This window comes from Rhinoderma darwinii, chromosome 3 (assembly GCF_050947455.1).
Source record: "Rhinoderma darwinii isolate aRhiDar2 chromosome 3, aRhiDar2.hap1, whole genome shotgun sequence".
In the NCBI taxonomy this organism is placed as follows: Eukaryota; Metazoa; Chordata; class Amphibia; order Anura; family Rhinodermatidae; genus Rhinoderma; species Rhinoderma darwinii.
Window position 1 is genome coordinate 403,404,402 of NC_134689.1, and position 18,910 is coordinate 403,423,311.

Genomic DNA, 18,910 nt, shown 5'->3' on the forward strand with positions numbered 1-18,910 from the left:
AAAAATATGTAAAGCAGGTCATTAGACTCGCAATCCGATTGGCGGACGGTGGAAAGTGCACTGATATACAAATCCCGTTCTACGACAGATCTCTCCAGTGCACTTGTTCTACGCACACAGGGGGCGGCCATATTGTAGGCAGGATACCACACAACGCAGACTGGTGATAGACAAAGATCCTCCCCATGACCGTCACAGTGCCCCCATAACAGTGGTGACTTCAGTTATTCCGTAACAGCCACAGTGCCCCCATAACAGTAACAATGAGTGTCTCATAACAATGACAGGCACAACACCCTATAACAGTGCCAACCACAGTGACCCTAATAACAGTACAGCACAGTCCTTCATAACACCCTACCCCGGTGACACCAGCATCTATAACTGCAGTTCTCATACTAATCACATTGCCCCCATATTAGTAACAGTGACCGCCCTAGTGCCCCCATAACGTTAACATCAATAGAATCCCCTGTCAGAGCATAGGCCGTGGATTTCGCTTCTAGAAGGAAGCCCTGATGTCACTGTCCATATATGAACAGTGACGTCAGTGGCTACTCCTTGAGCGGAATCCCCGTTGCCGACTCTGGCCGGAGATTCCACCCCAGGAGGAGCCCCTGACGTCAATGTCCATGGACAGTGACCTCAGGGGTTTCCTCTAGGAGCGGAGTCCCTGGACAGATCGGCAATGGGGATTCTGCTCAAGGAGTAGCCGCTGACGTCACTGTTCATATATGGACAGTGACATCAGGGCTTCCCCGAGCACAGCGCTTAAAGTAGAGAGCGAGCGGAGGAGCTCCCTCTGAACTAATTCTAAAGCAGGGAGCTGACGTTTCCTTGCGTCAGTATTGGGTTCAACTCTATCTGCGTCCTGATGACGCAGATACAGTTGACAGCGGGACATACCCCCGGCCGCCCAGAACACTGGCCGGAATCTGGGACTGTTGAGGGATATGATAACAGTGATAGCTGCAATGCCCTATTAACAGTCGTAGCCACAGTTCTTTAGCCTGAGAGCGACGGAGCCGCGGCACGTCGAGGGAGGAGCGGCTTGACCGGGTGGGGAGACACTGCGCATGCGCCAAGAGGTCGGCAGAAGAGTCGGACGAAGGAAGGAGAAGGAGCGTTTGAGCCGTGCTGAGGATGTCCGTGGAAGAGCTGATGGCGTGTGTGCGGGAGATGGCGTGGGTTCGCGGGCAGGATTGGCTGGCGATGCAGGTGTCCGGAATGAGGTCGGCAGCGGTAGAGTCTGGGAGGATTTCCAGGCCGCCGGTGCGGCTGAACCCCAGCCCCGTGAGGCCTACCAGGAGGCGCAGGAGCGGGAGGCCAGAGCGGCGGGCTGATGGGCGGAGACGGAGGACAACGGGAAGCAAGGTGCGGCAAGAGACGAGGCCTGCGTCCGGACGGGGTCCTGTGCGGTGTGGCACGTCGCCCATCAGAGACAAGCAAGTGGATCTTGTGACTGCCGGGGAGGATGTGACTGCCGGGGAGGACCCGGTCCGGCCTCTCGCGGTGAGGGGTAGCCTGGCCGCGTGTGATGGTGTGGATGGCGCTCGGCAACCTGAAGGTCCTGCACCAGCTGCAGTGGTGCAGCACAGGGACGAAGATGAGTTGGCTCCTGAGGCTACGGCTGGGGCCCCTTCCAGGGGGCTTGCGGCTTTGAGGACGGGTTGAGCCCAGTTATGACCGTTTAGTTGATTTCCTCTCGTTTGCCCGTAGGATGGAGGTAGGAACCGGATCGGCGTGACAATCGGTCACTGGGGACAGATTCCGGAGGTCAAGGACGAGGACGGTCAGCAGAGAGAGGAGTCGGGTGGATCGTGAAAGTCGTTCCACAGGTGGAGCGGACAGGCACAGCTCTGGAGGTTCGACTGTTCGGTGCCGTCCGGAACATGGTGTTGGAGTGGAATTAAGGAGGAGGTCTTCGGTGTATGGTCGGGAGGCCTTATCACCGGCGCCGCAGGGTGGTCGCTCAACGTGGATGGACGCCGCTGGTGGGAGTCGTGGTGATCTGGATAGAACGACCATGGAGCGGCAGTCGGAGCTTCAGTTGTCGGAGTATGCCGGTGGACCAGGTGGTCAGGCTTCCGGAGGTGGAGGTGGGTGCTGTGGGGCGTCTGGTGACTTAGTTAAGGTTTTAGGTGAGGTTAGGGATTTGCTAGTGTCCCGGGGTGTTAATGCAGATGCGGTGGTTGACCCTGGGGTGGTGGGGGCATGGAGGTCAGTTCCGGGTTCGGTATTTTTTTCCCAGGTGGGTAGTGGGGCGGATCGAGAGGACTGCATGTCGCAGGTCGGGGAAGCTGGGGACGTAGCAGGGGTGGGGGTGGGTCCTGTGTCGGGCGTGGCCCAGAGGGGCTCTTATTTGGCTTTCTCAGGTCCTCTGGGGGCTCATCTGAAGTCTGAGGTCCGGGAGAAGATTGAAAAAGGGGAGTACGTGGAGCTTTTCTCGCTATTGCTGTTGGACGAGTTCCCGGAAACTAAGGAAACTGACGGGGCTGAAAAACAGAAGAAGCGGGAGGAGGAGGAACGAAAACGTCGGTACCGGAAAATTCCAAAAATGTTTGGAAACTGGCTGAGGGCTTTTTGTGTTTTTGCGAGCGTGTGGGGGTCAAAATTTCCTGATAAGTGCGCGTTGTTGTTTTGCTATGTGGAAGGTATCTGGGATGCGTGTAAGACTTTATGGGGGTTAGCGTGGTGGCGGTATGACGAACAATTTCGTCAACGTTTGGCATCTTGCCTGTCCATGAGGTGGGACCAGTTGGACCTGCCTTTGTGAATGCGGTCGATGATGGCCCAGCGCCCGTCCCCCTTTCAGCACGGGGCCTGAGGACAATCATCCGGCCAAGTGACGGGTAACAAAAAAGGAGTTTGTTGGCCATTTAACGACGGATAATATAAAGCTGGGGTGACGTGTAAATTCCGACACGAATGTTCTGGGTGCGGGGGTTCGCACCCCTTCTCCAGATGCTTTAAGCGCTCTGGCAAATGGCCGGGGGAGTTTCGCAAAGGGAAGACGCCGGTGAATCTCGGCGCAATGCTGCCGCGGCTAGGTCGGTGCGGTAACAGGCGACATGCGAAGCTATTGCAGGATGGGTCTTCGGTGGGTTTCCAGATTCCTGGTAGTGGGGGGCGGTTAGATTCGGGGGGTTCGGGTAATTAAAAATCGGCGGTTCAATTACCAGATGTGGTCAGAGCCAAACTGAGCGTGGAAGTGGCTTTGGGTAGGATGGCGGGCCCCTTTTCATGCCCTCCTTTGGTGGGGTTGAGGGTGTCCCATTTGGGGTGGTTCCAAGGAAAGAATCTGGGAAGTTTCGGATGATTCATCATCTTTCCTGACCTAAGGGGACTTCGGTCAACGACGACATAGATAAGGATTTATGTTCGGTGTCATATTCGTCCTTTGATCGGGCCGTTGATTTGGTTCGGGAGGCTGGCCAGGGGGCTTTGTTGGCAAAGGCCGACGTGGTGTCCGCATTCCGTCCTCCCGATTCATCCCGAGAGTCACCATCTTTTGTGTTGTTTTTTTAACCCCTTCCCGACATTTGACGTAAATGTACGTCATGGAAAGCATTGACTTCCCACAAAATGGCGTACATTTATGTCAAATGTTTGGCATCGGCTCAGAAGCTGAGTCGGTGCCATCATCGTCGGATCTCAGCTGTATCTTACAGCTGACATCCGACTGTAACGGCGGGGACCGAAATTAGCTTAGATCCCCGCCATTAACCCCTTAAGTGCAGCGCTCAAACGCGATCGCTGCACTTAAGGTGTTTGCAGCTCATCGGAGCCCCAGCAATGAAATTGCAGGGGTTCCGGTGGCTGCAATGGCAACCGGAGGCCTAATACTGGCCTCCCGGTCTGCCTAGCACCGAAGCCGGTCAAGATCCGCCCGGCGGCGGAGCCTGATCGGCTTCCGTAGCTGCCGGCAAGATGGCGCCGGGTCAGGAGCTGATCCGGCGTCATCAGTGGTGGAAGTCAGCTGTCATGTACAGCTGACATCCACCTGTAACGGCAGGAACCGGAGCTAGCTCCGATCCCTGCCATTAACCCCTTCGATGCTGCAATCGAAAGCGATTGCTGCATCGTAGCGGTTACTAGCAGATCGCCAGCCCTGAGAGGCAATCGGGACTGGCGACTGCTGTTATGGCAACAGGAGACACAATGGTCTCCTGCTCTGCCATTACGGAAGCCGATTTAGGCCCCGCCGGGAGGCGAAGCCTAATCGGCTTGCTGTCAGTGAATGACTGACAGATCTAATACATTGCACTACATAGGTAGTGCAATGTATTAGAAAAAAAAATAATCTGACCGTTGGACCTTCAAGTCCCCTAGTGGGACTTGAAGAAAAGTGTAAAAAAAGTATAAAAAAGTGTAAAAAAAAGTGCAAAAAATAAAACTTTGAAAACAATAAAAGTTTCAAGTAATCAAATAAAACAGAATCCCCCTTTTACTCTTATCAAGTCCTTTATTATTGAAAAATAATAATAAACCATATGTATTTGGTATCACCACGACCGTAACGACCTGAGGTATCAAAATATTATATTATTTATTGCACGCGGTGAACAGCGTAAAAAAAAAACGTAAAAAACTTTACCAGAGTTTCTGTTTTTTGGTCACTTTGCCCTACAAATATTAGAATAAAAAGTGATCAAAAAGTCGCACGTATCCAAAAATGGTACCTATAAAAACTATAGCTCGTCCCGCAAAAAACAAGCCCTCATACACCTCCGTCGACAAAAAAATTAAAAAGTTATGGTTCTCACAACTTGGCGACAGAAAAAATACATTCTTTTTACAAAAGTAATTTTATTGTGCAAAAAGTTGTAAAACATAAAAAAGGGCTATAAATTTGGTATCGCCGGAATCGTACTGACCCGCAGAATAAAGCTAACATGTAATTTATAACGCATGGTGAACGCTGTATAAAAAAAACGAAAAAAGCTGTGCCAGAATTGCATTTTTTTGTTTACCTGGCATCCCAAAAAATAGGATAGAAGGTGATCAAAAAGTCACATGTACCCCAAAATGGTACCAATAATAACTACAGCTCGTCCCACAACAAACCAGCCCTCATACCGCTACGTCTATGAAAAATAAAATTAGTTATGGCTCCAATAAGTCAGGAAATAAAAAAAATATGCAGTTGTGCCCGAGGGGAACATTTCTTCTGTTTCAAGAGGCGATTTATCAAGGACCTAAAATTAGGGAACCAGGAAAGGGAGGGCCCAAACATATCCGCTGGAAGCGACGGTGCCCGTATTATACCAGGACAACACTTCCCAGCAAAATTCCCCAAACTGCAAAAGGTGCGGAGTGTGGATCAAAAGGGGGATAAGAAATGACACCATTTATCAGTGCGACACCGGCCTGTGCGGAAAGGATTGCTTCACAGCGTAACACACATCTATGGATTATATTATTTTCTTTATACCACCTGACTATGCCCCTTATATACTCCGCCCCGCTTACATGTACCCCCACATTATAAAACACCAGCAATACTCAAACAAATATAGTACCAAGCAAAATCCGCTCTCCAAAAGCCAAATGGTGCTCCCTCGGCTCTGAACCCTACAGCGTCCCCAAACAGCAGTTTCCTTCAACATATATGGCATCGTCATACCCGGGAGAACCCTTTTAACAATTTTTGGGGTGTGTGTCTTCAGCGTCATAAGCTGGGCATGACATATTTGCCACTGAATGGCATATCTAGGGAAAATATAAATTTTTAATTTGCACCATCCGCAGCGCATTCATTTATGGAAAAGACCTGTGGGGTGAAAATGCTCACTACACCCCTTAATAAATGCCTTGAGGGGTGCAGTTTCCATAGTGGGGGTCACTTCTCAGGGGTTTCTTTTTATTATTTCACATCTGAGCCTCTGCAGTTGTGAACCAATACTTTGTAAATCGCCAAATTAGGCCTCCACTCCGCATGGTACTCTTCACTTCTGAGCCCTGTCATATGTCCAGACAAAAGATTAGGGTCACATGTAGGGTGTTTCTAAAACCGGGAAACACCGCATAATAATTAGAGAGCTGTCTTGTTATGGTGGCACAAGCCGGGCACCACATATTGGCATATCTATGGAAAAAAATCCCATTTTCACTCTGCAACATCGAGTGAACACTAATTTCTACAAAACACCTGCAGGGTTAAAATGCTTACTACACCCCTTGGTAAATGCATTGAGGGGTGTAGTTTCCAAAATGGGGTCACTTCTGGGGGGTTTCCACTGTTTTGGGCCCACAGGCGCCCAGAAACCAATCCAGCAACATCTGCACTCCAAATGGTGGTCCTTCCCTTCTGAGCCCTGCCGTTTGCCCAAACAGCAGTTTATGACCACATATGGGGTATTGCCGTCAGGGCTGCCATCAGGAATTTCTGGGCCCCATACTGCCAATGAGTCTGGGCCCCCACCCCCCTCGTTATTAGGAGGGGGGGGGGTGAAATGTAAAGGGGCGGGAGGTAGGGCACATTAAAAAGAAAACTCTTTGGAGGAGCAGGGCAGAGACAGGAGGTGGGTGTCGGAGGGCAAAGGGGAGAGACTAAGTGCCAGGGCTGGGAGAACTGAAGGTAGCAGTGGCAGCCAGGGGGGAGACGCAACCTCACAGGGGCTCTGTGGAGTGACAGGGAAGAGACGTGTGTGTGTGTGTATAGAATCTGTCAGGGTGTAGGAGGGCAATATAAACAAAAATCATTGCACTGAAGCCCTATACACAGGAGAGTCACTCACCAAAATGTAGTCCCTAAGATCTCCCACCGCCACGGGCATGTCTGGATGATGCTTTTGCATTCTCTTCACACGCTGCACACACGTTATCTGTGTAAAAAGCACACAACAAAATTAATTCAGACACCAAACCAGAAAAAAATTCAGATCCTAGACCAGACCTGTTAGGTAATTCAGACACCTTTCCACCAGACCCCTACCTGTGGCCAGAGTTTAGCATTTAGACTTTTATCTACAGGGGGGCTGTGTCTGGAGCTATCTACAGGGGGCAGTGTGTGACACTATCTACAGGGGGCAGTGTGTGGCACTATCTACAGGGGGGGTGTGGCACTATCTACAGGGGGGTGTGTGTGGCACTATCTACTGGGGGGTGTGTGTGGCACTATCTACTGGGGGGTGTGTGTGGCACTTTCTACAGGGGGGTGTGGGGCGCTATCTACAGGGGGGTGGGTGGCGCTATCTACAGGGGGGTGTGTGTGGCGCTATCTACAGGGGGTGTGGAGCGCAATTTACAGGGGTTGTGTGTGGCGCTATCTACAGGGGGCTGTGTGTGGCGCTATCTACAGGGGAGGTGTGTGGCACTATCTACAGGGGGGAGTGTGGCACTATCTACATGGGGGTGTGTGGCACTATCTACAGGGGGGTGTGTGGCACTATGTACTGGGGTGTGTGTGGCGCTATGTACAGGCGGGTGTGTGTGGCGCTATCTACAGGGGTCTGTGTGTGGCGCTATCTACAGGGGGCTGTGTGTAGCGCTATCTGTAGGGGGCTCTGTGTGGCGCTATCTACAGGGTGGGTGTGGCGCTATCTACATGGGATTGTGTGGCGCTATCTACATGGGATTGTGTGGCGCTATCTACATGGGATTGTGTGGTGCTATCTACAGGGGGCAGTGTGTGGCACTATCTACAGGGGAGTGTGTGTGTGGCACTATCTACAGGGGGTATGTTCGGCGCTAACTACAGGGGAGTGTGTGGCACTCTCTACAGGAGATTCCAGTCCAGGAGGAGACCCTGACCTCACTGTCCATATATGGACAGTGACCTCAGGGGCTACCTCTAGGAGAGGAATCCCCGGCCAGAGTGTCGGCAACTCTCTGGCCGGGGATTCCGCTCCTGGATGGGTGAATGGCAGAGCAGGAAGCTGATACTTTCCTGCTCTGCCATAGTATTCAATTGTATCTGCATCCTGTGGACGCAGATACAATTGAATATGGCAGTGGCTGAGACACGTCTGGGACAGTAATTTGCCGGGACTGCCTCTGTAGATTCAGGACAGTCCCTGCAAATTCAGGACTGTTGCTAACTATGCCTCCGGTATAAGCTTTCTCCCCCTGCCCAGGTATACTCTCTCCTTCCTCTACCCCTCCCCATGTATAATTTCGCCCCTCCCTTCAGATATCATCACTTTTCACCCAATTATTACCCCCCCCCCATTGTATAATGCCTCCTCCAGTGGAGGGATGTCACGATACCAGAATTTGGACTTCGGTACCGATGCTTTGTGTAGTATTGCGATTTCGATAACAAAGCGATACTTTGCCAACAGTAATAAAAAAAAAAAACTGTTCTACCATTTCTGATGTGAGGTGCGAGGTGTGATGGTAAATTTAACCTCCATGTGCCTCACATTAATAGTAATTAACCCCATCATGTTCCTCAATTATAATGGGTTAATGTGTAAGGTACATGATGGGGTTAATTACTATTAATGTGAGGCACATGGAGGTTAAATTCATCATCACACCTCGTGCCTCACATTAATAAGTGAAAGAAGTTTTTATTTTATTTTTTACAGCGTACACATCATAAATGACGCAAAAAATTTGTTGTGTAAGTTATTACGGCCGCGCCAATACTGAATGTGTATATTTTATGTATTGAGACTTATTTTAATCTGTTTTGTAAAGAAGGTGTATGTGTATATTTTTTTTATTTAACATTACTTTATGTTTTTACTTTATTTTTTAAACTTTAATGTACTGGTATATATCTATATACGGATAGTACACAGGCAGTTGTTAGGACAGACCTGAGTATGCCCTAACAGGAAATATGGTAGGACAGCCCTGGGGTCCTTCATTGGACCTTGGGCTGTCTGCCCATATATATGGTATGTCCCTCAATCGCGTCACAGGGATTCCTGTGACGCGATCCAGGGGCATCCCCCCTTCTTATTTTCCCCTGAATGCTGCAGTCAGCTTTGATCGCAGCATTCAGGGGAATAGCGGCGAAGATGAGAGGTTTCTTTGATCTCTGCCTTTATAGAGTGGGACTGCGGCTGTGTAATACAACCATTGCCCCGCCCCACACGCGGTCAGCACGAGGTGATGCGGGCGGCGCTGCACTAATGAGCGGCGGTTCAGGCACTGAAGACAGAACATGTGGGGGTGTTTTGTAGTGCGCCCGCCATGTTCTGTTTTCAGTGCCGCCACTCATTAGTGCAGCGCTGGCCGCATCACATCATCCTGGCGGCGCGCACATGTCAGGACTCCGGAGCGGGGCCGTAACTGCATTACACAGCCGCAGCTCCGCTCTCATACATTCATGTGTTACAATATTGAGCTGTGCGGGCGCACAGCTTAGTATCGAAATACATGAAATAACGGTATCGAACCGTTTGGGGGTGCACGGTATCGAAACCGTTTCAAAGTTTTGATGCATCGTGCATCCCTACTCAAGTGCCATCCTCCCTCCATTATTATCTCCTTCCCACTCTAGCATCATTTCCCTCCCTACCCAATGCCATCTCCCTGCCCCGTTATCATCTCCCTTCCCTCATTATCATCTCCCTGCCCCATTATCATCTCCCTGCCCCCATTATCATCTCCCTGCCCCCATTATCATCTCCCTGCGCCATTATCATCTCCCTGCCCCATTATCATCTCCCTGCCCCCATTATCATCTCCCTGCCCCCATTATCATCTCCCTGCCCCCATTATCATCTCCCTGTCCCCATTATCATCTCCCTGCCCCCATTATCATCTCCCTGTCCCCATTATCATCTCCCTGCCCCCATTATCATCTCCCTGCCCCCATTATCATCTCCCTGCCCCCATTATCATCTCCCTGTCCCCATTATCATCTCCCTGCCCCCATTATCATCTCCCTGTCCCCATTATCATCTCCCTGCCCCCATTATCATCTCCCTGCCCCCATCATATTAGTTTACACTGCAGCATAGGGTTGTATCACTATCAGCTCTACAACGGCTCTTTTCTCCTGTCCAGAAGAGGCTGGACGCAGCCCGCAGGGATTAAGGGAGGCCGACATGACCGTCCTGGTAGGGAAAGGGTTACTTAGGTGAGGGAGAGTTGGTAGGAGCTGGAGGAGGGACGGGGAGGAGTTAAGGGGGACGGGGGGGCTGTTCTGCGCTTCCCGCTGTTTCTCGGCATTGAGCCGGAAGCAGCGGGAGGAGTAACACAAGAACAGTAAGCTCCCCCGTTGCCCGTGCTTTTAGTGATGGCAGAGGCCTTAATGTTGGAGCGGCTGCGTGCCGCTGCTGTGCACCACGGTCCCGGATGGCTAGAGGAGACCGTGGCTGCCATAACGAGGATCCCGGACGCCGTTTCGCCACGTCGGGCACGGCGTTCGGGGTCTGTTGCAAAGGACAGGCTCCCCTCCCCCGGCCCCCTCACGAGCATGGCTATGGCGGCGGGGGGGGAGTCGGCAACAACCGCTCCTGCGCATGGCGGGCAGAGAGCGTTGCCAGGGGTGACGGCGACGCAGGCCGGGTCGACCCGTCCCTCTCGGCGGTCCCGACCTCCAGAGCGCCTCAGCCCGGAGGCAGTCCCGCGGACACGGCGTCGCAGAGGGAGCCCGATCCCGGACGCTGCAGGCCAGGCAGCTGGGAGGACCGCCCCTTCCCAGGCCCTGCGTCCTGGCAGGAATCCCAGGCCGCGACGGGGTCCGGCGGTAAGCAGGGAGTCGCAGGCTGGGCTCCCTGTCACCCCTCCCCCATCAGATGGAAGATGTGGAGTACAAGGTACGGCCGCCCCGCATGGTGATGTTCCGGCCAGGGGGCAGGCTTCGTCAGGATCGTCTAGACGGACGCCTAGATCTGCAGCGACGTCGAGGCAACAGGTCCGGTCGGAAGTCTGGGTCCCGGCGGTCGGGCGGCAGGTTGCCGGCCCATCGGTCAGCGCGTCCTCATCCCCGTTCCGAAGATGTCGTTGGGATGGACAGTCGTCGGCGAGAGAAGAATTGGAGGAAGGTGAACTGGACGTGTATCGTCGAGGTCAGGATGGTCCGGCTGACGGGAACACAGCGCCTGTGCAGCCCGGTGAGTGTATAACTCCATCATTGTCTTATCCAGCGATTTTTATGTCGGGTGTCGGCGGGGGGGGCTGCTAGCATTGCATCGGGGGCCGGTAGTGGCGTGGGCGGACGCGACGGAGCGGGTTTGGCAGACTTAGTGGGTTGCTTACGGGAGCTGGTGGGGCGCCTGGACAGGGCCGCGGCGCCGGTAGTAGCGGAAGTGTCCCCTGCGGTAGTTTGGGAAGGCCCCAGGGACGTGGGATCGTTACAGGCGGGTCCGGTGGCGGCGGTTAGAGAAGCGGTCGCGGTGTCGGTACAGACCGAGGCGCAGAAGGACGGCGATCGAGTGCGTATTGATGATCGTGCTCGGGGGGAGGTGTACGTTTGTTTTGAAGGTCCGTTGGGGGCGCATTTAAAGCAGGAGGTGCGCGAGCGGATCTGGAAGGACGAGTATGTTGAAATTTTTTCTCTCTTGCCGCTCGCTAAATTTAATTTGGATAAGAGCAAGCGGGATGAGAGTAAAAAGGACGAGGAGGAACGGCGGCGGTATAGGCTTATCCCGCAGACGTTCGTTAATTGGTCGCAGGCGTTCGCCATATTGGCTAGTGTGATAGGGGAAAAGGCGCCGGAAAATTGTTCGGCGTTGTTTTGTTATTTTGATGCTATTGGGGAGGCTCATAGGGCGTATGGGGGGCAAGCGTGGCTGCGATACGATGAGCAATTCCGTCAGCGGAAGGCGGTTCGGCCGGCGATTCGGTGGGACCAGAAGGATATTGCTCTCTGGTTACGGGTTACGGCCCCGGTTAGGCAGTCCTTTCCCGGGAGCGCCGGCCAGGGAGGCCAGTCTAGTCAGGTTGGACAAAGCGGCGGGGGAAAGGCGGGGTTTTGCTGGCAATTTAATGAAGGTCAGTGCAAGTTCGGGGCCACGTGCAAGTTCAAGCACGTGTGTTCCGAGTGTAATGGTGCATCACACGGGGCGGCAAAATGTCTGCGAAAAAAGAGGTCAGGTAACCAGCACGCGGCTGGTCAAGGGGGTGTCGCCGGTGAGGGTGGAAAAGATGGCCCCTTATCTAAATGAGTATCCGGATAGGGCGGCGGCTAAGTTGCTTTATGAAGGGTTTCGTGTTGGTTTTGTTATTCCTCCGCCTCCTTATGAGGTTCCGGTTACGCGGAGGAATTTAAAATCGGCTTACTTGCATGCAAAAGTCGTGTCGGAAAAGTTGTTAAAAGAAGTTTCGTTGGGCCGCATGTCGGGGCCGTTTGTTGAGTCGCCGGTAAAAGATTTAGTTGTGTCCCCTTTGGGTATTGTCCCTAAACGCGAGCCCGGAAAATTTCGTTTGATTCAACATTTATCGTATCCCAAGGGTTCGTCGGTAAATGACGGGATTGATCACGAGTTGTGCTCCGTAGTTTATACCTCATTCGATAAGGCGGTGGGGTTAGTGCGGGCTGCGGGTCCTGGGGCGCTGCTGGCAAAAACTGACATCGAGGCGGCGTTCAGGTTGTTGCCGGTCCATCCAGAAAGCCAACGGCTGTTGGGTTGTTTTTGGAATGGGGCTTTTTACGTGGATCGGTGCCTTCCGATGGGGTGTTCCCTTTCTTGTGCATACTTCGAGGCGTTTAGTAGCTTCGTGGAGTGGGTAACGAGGGGAGTATCCGGGGTCGATTCGTTGATCCATTACTTGGATGATTTTTTGTGCGTTGGCCCGGGGGGTTCGCCGGTTTGCGGTAATTTGCTTCATGCTCTACAGAAGGTGGCGAGGGAGTTTGGGATTCCTTTGGCGCCGGAAAAAACGGAGGGCCCGGTAGCGACGATTTGTTTTTTGGGCATCGAAATAGACTCGGTGGCAATGGAGTGTCGTCTCCCGGCGGATAAGTTGGGTGCGTTGAGGCTGGAGGTTCGACGGGCTTGTAGAATGAAGAAAATGGCGCTGAGGGAGCTTCAGTCGCTGCTGGGGAAGTTGAATTTCGCCTGCCGGATTATGCCGATGGGGAGGGTGTTTGGTAGGAGGTTGGCGGCGGCAACGGCGGGAGTGCGTGCGCCGCATCATTTTGTGCGGCTCAAGGAGGAGCACCGAGCTGATCTTCAGGTTTGGGATGACTTCTTGGGCCAGTACAATGGTCGCTCGCTATGGATGGCCCCAGCGCAGGATACGAGTGATTTGAATATTTTCACGGATGCGGCTGGGGCGGGTGGTTTTGGAGCTTACGGGGGAGGTCCGTGGTGCGCAGGTCAATGGCCGGCTAGCTGGGTGTCCAGTGGACTCACGCGGAATCTGGCCCTGCTCGAGCTGTTTCCCATCGTGGTGGCGGCTACCATTTGGGGGGACAGGCTCAGGGATAAGAAGGTCCGTTTTTACTGCGACAACATGGGGGTGGTGCTTGCCATTAATAACATCACGGCGTCCTCTCCTCCGGTAGTTCAATTGTTGCGACATTTAGTGTTGGTGTGTTTGTCGTTGAACGCGTGGGTGGTGGCGGTGCATGTCCCGGGTGTACGGAATTGTATCGCTGATGCTCTTTCTCGCTCGCAGTGGGACCGGTTTCGGCAATTGGCACCGGGAGCGGAACGTCTCGGTTTGGCTTGTCCGGAGCATCTTTGGGATCTGGTATCGGTCCCATAGAACAGCTGTTACAAAGGTCTTTGGCGCGCACGACGTGGAGTGCTTATGCTGCTTGTTGGAGGCAGTGGGAGGAGTGGGTAAGAGAGTTGGGTGACGTCAATACAGATAGAGACAGGTTGGTGGCACTTTTGTACTGGTTAGGGGACGCCTGGGAGGCGGGGTTTTCAGTAGCGAAGGTGAACCGGTTCATATCTGCGGTGGCGTTTGGGTTTAAGTTGCGGGGCTTTCAGGATGTATCGAAGGAATTTCTGGTATCGCAGGCTTTGAAGGGGTTGCGCCGAGGTAGGGTGGAGGCGGATAGTAGAAGGCCGGTGTCGTTTGCTTTGCTTAGCTCGTTGGGCGGTTCATTAGCATCGGTCTGTCGTTCTTCAGACGAAATGGATTTGTTTCGGTTGGCTTTTTCGTTAGCGTACTTTGGAGCATTTAGAATAGGTGAGTTGGTGTCGCCAAGTACCAAACAGGCAGGGGGGCTGAGATCTGGGGAGGTGAGCCTATTCGCAGACCGGCTGGAGGTATGGTTGCGTCGATCTAAAACTGACCAAGTAGGGAAGGGTAAACTGATAGTTTTGTTCGCCCTCCCGGGGTCGGTCATGTGCCCAGTAGAGTGCATGCGGGGTTTTACAAAAAACAGGGGGTCTCCAGATTTGCCTTTGTTACGTCATGTGGACGGGTCGTTTTTGTCCAGGTTTCAGTTTGGAGCTGTATTTAAAAAATGTTTGACGGCGGTTGGTGTTGCGGCAGGCTCATATTCATCTCATTCCTTCAGGATTGGCGCAGCAACGGAAGCGGGGCGCTGGGGGTTGGATGATGAGGGGGTGAGGCGTATTGGTCGTTGGGAGTCTAAAAGGTTTAAGTCCTATGTCCGCCCCCATATGTTATAATTTTGTTGTTTACGCTTTACAAATGTTATATGGTGGTGCCTAACTGTGTTTTCCGTTTCAGATTCGCCTCCGTGTTTGGTGTGGTTGATGGGTCATTCGTACGTGCACTGGGGGGCTTTGAGGGCGGACGTCCGCCCTGATGGTCGCCAGTTGCGCATTCCGCGACAGGACGCGGTTGTGCATTGGCTGGGTTTTAGAGGTATGTCATGGAGCAGGGTGTTGGCGGAATTCCAGACATATGCGCGGCTTGATAGGGTTCCGGAGGTCTTAGTGTTGCATGTGGGTGGGAATGACTTAGGAGTCCGCCCCTTTCGTGAGTTGGTGCGGGATATCAAACATGATATGTTGTGTTTGTGGGTATCTTATCCCAAGTTGGTGATAGTGTGGTCGGACATAGTCCCAAGAAAGCATTGGCGGTTAGCTAGATCTGTGGAGAGAGTCAATAAGGCTCTCATTAAAGTTAACCGGGCGGTGTCCCGTTTTGTGGCAAGAAACGGGGGCATTTGCGTGAGGCATAGGGATTTGGAGTCAGGAGTGGGGAATTTCTGGAGGAGTGACGGGGTTCATCTGACCGAGGTTGGCATTGATCTTTGGAGCTTTGCGATAGCAGAAGGCATAGAAAGGGCGGTGGTGGTGTGGAGGAACTCACAGGCTTAAGGTGGTCAAGGCCTGTTTCGCTGTGCGGGGGGAGTCCTTGAGGCCAGTCAGTACAAAATGGTGGGGGGGTCGCATCGGGGGTATGCGTCCCCCAAAAAAGGTACATGGTTGAAGACTTCATCGGGTGTTATCCCTTTGAAGTGGTCTTCTGGTAGAAGGTATATCACTTGAAGGCTTCATCGGGTGTTATCCCTTTGAAGTGGACTTCTAGTGGTCGGTATATCACTTGAGGGCTTCATCGGGTGTTATCCCCTTGAAGTGGACTTCTAGTGGTTGGAGCCATCTGCAGAGGTGAACGGTGCTTCCGAGCTGGTTTACGGCTGGAGGTAATTGGTGGTTTGCAGATGGCTAATTCGGTGTGTTCTTAAAAAGGAACATCTGAAGGGGCTTCAAGGACTTCCTCTGCTCGGGTTAATGTTAACGTTAAATTGTTATTTACGATTCTGACCCATGTTGGGTCATGTGAATTATTAGGAGGAATTCTATGGCGGATTCCTAACTAGTTATCCGAATGTTTCGGATTTAAATTGTTTTTATAAAACTGTGAAATTAATAAACGGCTGCTGTGGCCATTTCACATCCAACCTCGGTGTCACGTGTCTTTACTAAAATGGGGGTGGGGGGATAGGATGATCTAAGGTTAACGCACGACTCTACCTAGGCAGGTCATGTGTAAACAGAGGGAGAAGACAGGTTTATTATCACATGTTACACAGGACGGGAGATAAGAGCCGTAGAGCTGGTACAATCCTATGCTGCAGTGTTAACATAATACAGAGGTGGGTAAGATATTTACTTTCTATGGGGGCAAGAGGAGATTTTTTCAGGAGGCTCCGGGCAGCAGCAGCCGGACACAGACATAACTTAGTACTCACTGAAGACGACGACTGCTGCTGCTGCTGCTGGACGTATCCTCCGAGGCTGAGCTCATAACTCCCGCTGCTGTGATGTCTCCACCCCTTGTCTCCTCCCCACACGCTGTCACGCTGTTGTGGAGGAGGAGGGGCGGGCACATCTCACTCTCCAGCGGGCCCTTACAGTTTTATTCTGATGTAATGAACGGGCCCCGGCTTCGTGATGGGACCTGTTCCTTTCACCGAAATGAAATCGTAAGAGCCACACTGCCGTGAGTATATTAATTCCAGCGGCAGAGTGCGGGCCCCTTTTTTTTAAATTTATGCCCGGGCCCCTCACTGCAGTACCTCCAGTACCCCCCTGATGGCGGCCCTGATTGCCGTACTCGGGAGAAATTGCTTTACAAATGTTGGGTTCTTTTTTTCCTTTATTTGTTGAGAAAATGAAAAAATTTGCGCTAAAGCTACGCCTTATTGAAGAAAAAGGACTGTTTTTATTTTCACTGCCTAATTTTAATAAATTCTATGAAACATCTGTGGGGTCAAAATTCTCACTACACCCCTAGATGAATTCCTCAAGAGGTGTAGTTTCCTAAATGGAGTCCCTTTTTGGGCGTTTTCATTGTTTTGTCCCCTCAGGGGCTTTGCAAATGTGACATGGCCTCCGCAAATCATTCCTGCTAAATGTGATCTCAAAAAGCCAAATAGTGCTCTTTCCCTTCTAAGCCCTGCCGTGTGTCCAAACAGCCGTTTATTACCACATGTGGGGTATTGTTTTACTCGGGAGAAATTGCTTTACAAATTTTGTGGTGCTTTTTCTCCTTCAGTTCTTCTGGAAATGAGAAAAAATTAGCTAAACTTAGATTTTTTTTAAAAAAATGTAGATTATTATTTTCAGGGCCTACTTCCAATAATTTCTGCAAAAAAACTGTGGGGTCAAATCGCTCACTATACCCCTAGATAATTTCCTAAATGGGTGTAGTCTCCAAAATGGGGTCACTTGTGGCGGGTTTCCACTGTTTTGTCCCCTCAGGGGCTTTGTAAATGTGACAAGGCCTCCGCAAACCATTCCTGCTAAATGTGAACTCCAAAAGCCAAATAGCGCTCTTTTCCTTCTCAGCCACGCCGTGTCTCCAAACAACCGTTTATTACCACATGTGGGGTATTGTTTTACTCGGGAGAAATTGCTTTACAAATTTTGCGGTGCTTTTTCTCCTTCAGTCCTTGTGGAAATTATAAAAAATTAGCTAAACCTACATTTTCTTTGAAAAAATTTAGATTGTCATTTTCAGGGCCTACTTCCAATAATTTATGCAAAAAACCTGTTGCGTCAAAACGCTCACTATACCCCTAGATAATTTCCTCAATGGGTGTAGCTTCCAAAATGGGGTCACTTGTGGGGGGTTTCCACTGTTTTATCCCCTCAGGAGCTTTGTAAATGCGACATGGCCTCCGCAAACCATTCCTGCTAAATTTGAGTTCCAAAAGCCAAATGGCGCTCTTTCCCTTCTCAGCCTCGCCGTGTGTCCAAACAGCCGTTTATTACCACATGTGGGGTATTGTTTTACTCGGGAGAAATTTCTTTACAAATTTTATGGTGCTTTTTCTCCTTTAGTCCTTGTGGAAATGAAAAAAAATTAGCTAAACCTACATTATATTTGAAAAAATGTAGATTTTCATTTTCACAGCCTACTTGCAAAAATTTCTGCAAAAAACCTGTGGGGTCAAAATGCTCACTATACCCCTAGATAATTTCCTCAAGGGGTATAGTTTCCAAAATGGGGTCACTTGTTGGGGGTTTCCACTGTTTTGTCACCTCAGGGGCTTTGTAAATGTGACATGGCCTCCGCAAACCATTCCTTCTAAATGTGAACTCCAAAAGCCAAATAGCGCTCTTTCCCTTCTCAGCCACGCCGTGTCTCCAAACAACCGTTTATTACCAAATGTGAGGTATTGTTTTACTCGGGAGAAATTGCTTTACAAATTTTGCGGTGATTTTTCTCCTTTAGTCCTTGTGGAAATGAGAAAAAAAATCGCTAAACCTACATTTTCTTTGAAGAAATGTTGATTTTAATTTTCACGGCCTACTTCCAATAATTTTTGTAAAAAACCTGTGCGGTCAAAATGCTCACTAGACCCCTAGATAATTTCCTTGAGGTGTCTAGTTTCCCATATGGGGTCACTTTTTGGGGATTTTTACTGTTTTATCACTGCAAGAGCCCTTCAAACCTGACATGGTGCCTAAAATATATTCTAACAAAAATAAGGCCCCAAAATCCACTAGGTGTTCCTTTGCTTCTGAGGCCGATGCTTCATTCCAGTAGCACGCTACGGCCACATGTGGGATATTTCCTAAAACTGCAGAAACTGGGCAACAAATATTGAGTTGCATTTCTCTGGTAAAACCTTCTGTGTTATAAAAAAATTTTTATTAAAAATCTATTTCTGCAGAAAAATATGAAATTTGTAAATTTCACCTCTACTTTGCTTTAATTCCTGTGAAATGTGTAATGGGTTAAGACATTTTCTAAATGCTGTTTTGAATACTTTGAGGGGTGAAGTTTTTAAAATGGGGTGAAATTTTTGGGGTTTCTAATATATAAGGCCCTCAAAACCACTTCACAACTGAACTGGCCCCTGTAAAAATAGCCTTTTGAAATTTTCTTGAAAATGTGAGAAATTGCTGCTAAAGTTCTGAGCCTTGTGAGGTCATAGAAAAATAAAAGGATGTTCAAAAAACGATGCCAATCTAAAGTAGACATATGGGTGATGTTAATTAGCAACAATTTTGTGTGGTATAACTGCCTGTCTTACAAGCAGATACATTTAAATTGAGAAAAATGCTAATTTTTTCAATTTTTCGCTAATTTTTGGTGTTTTTCACAATTAAATACTGAACAT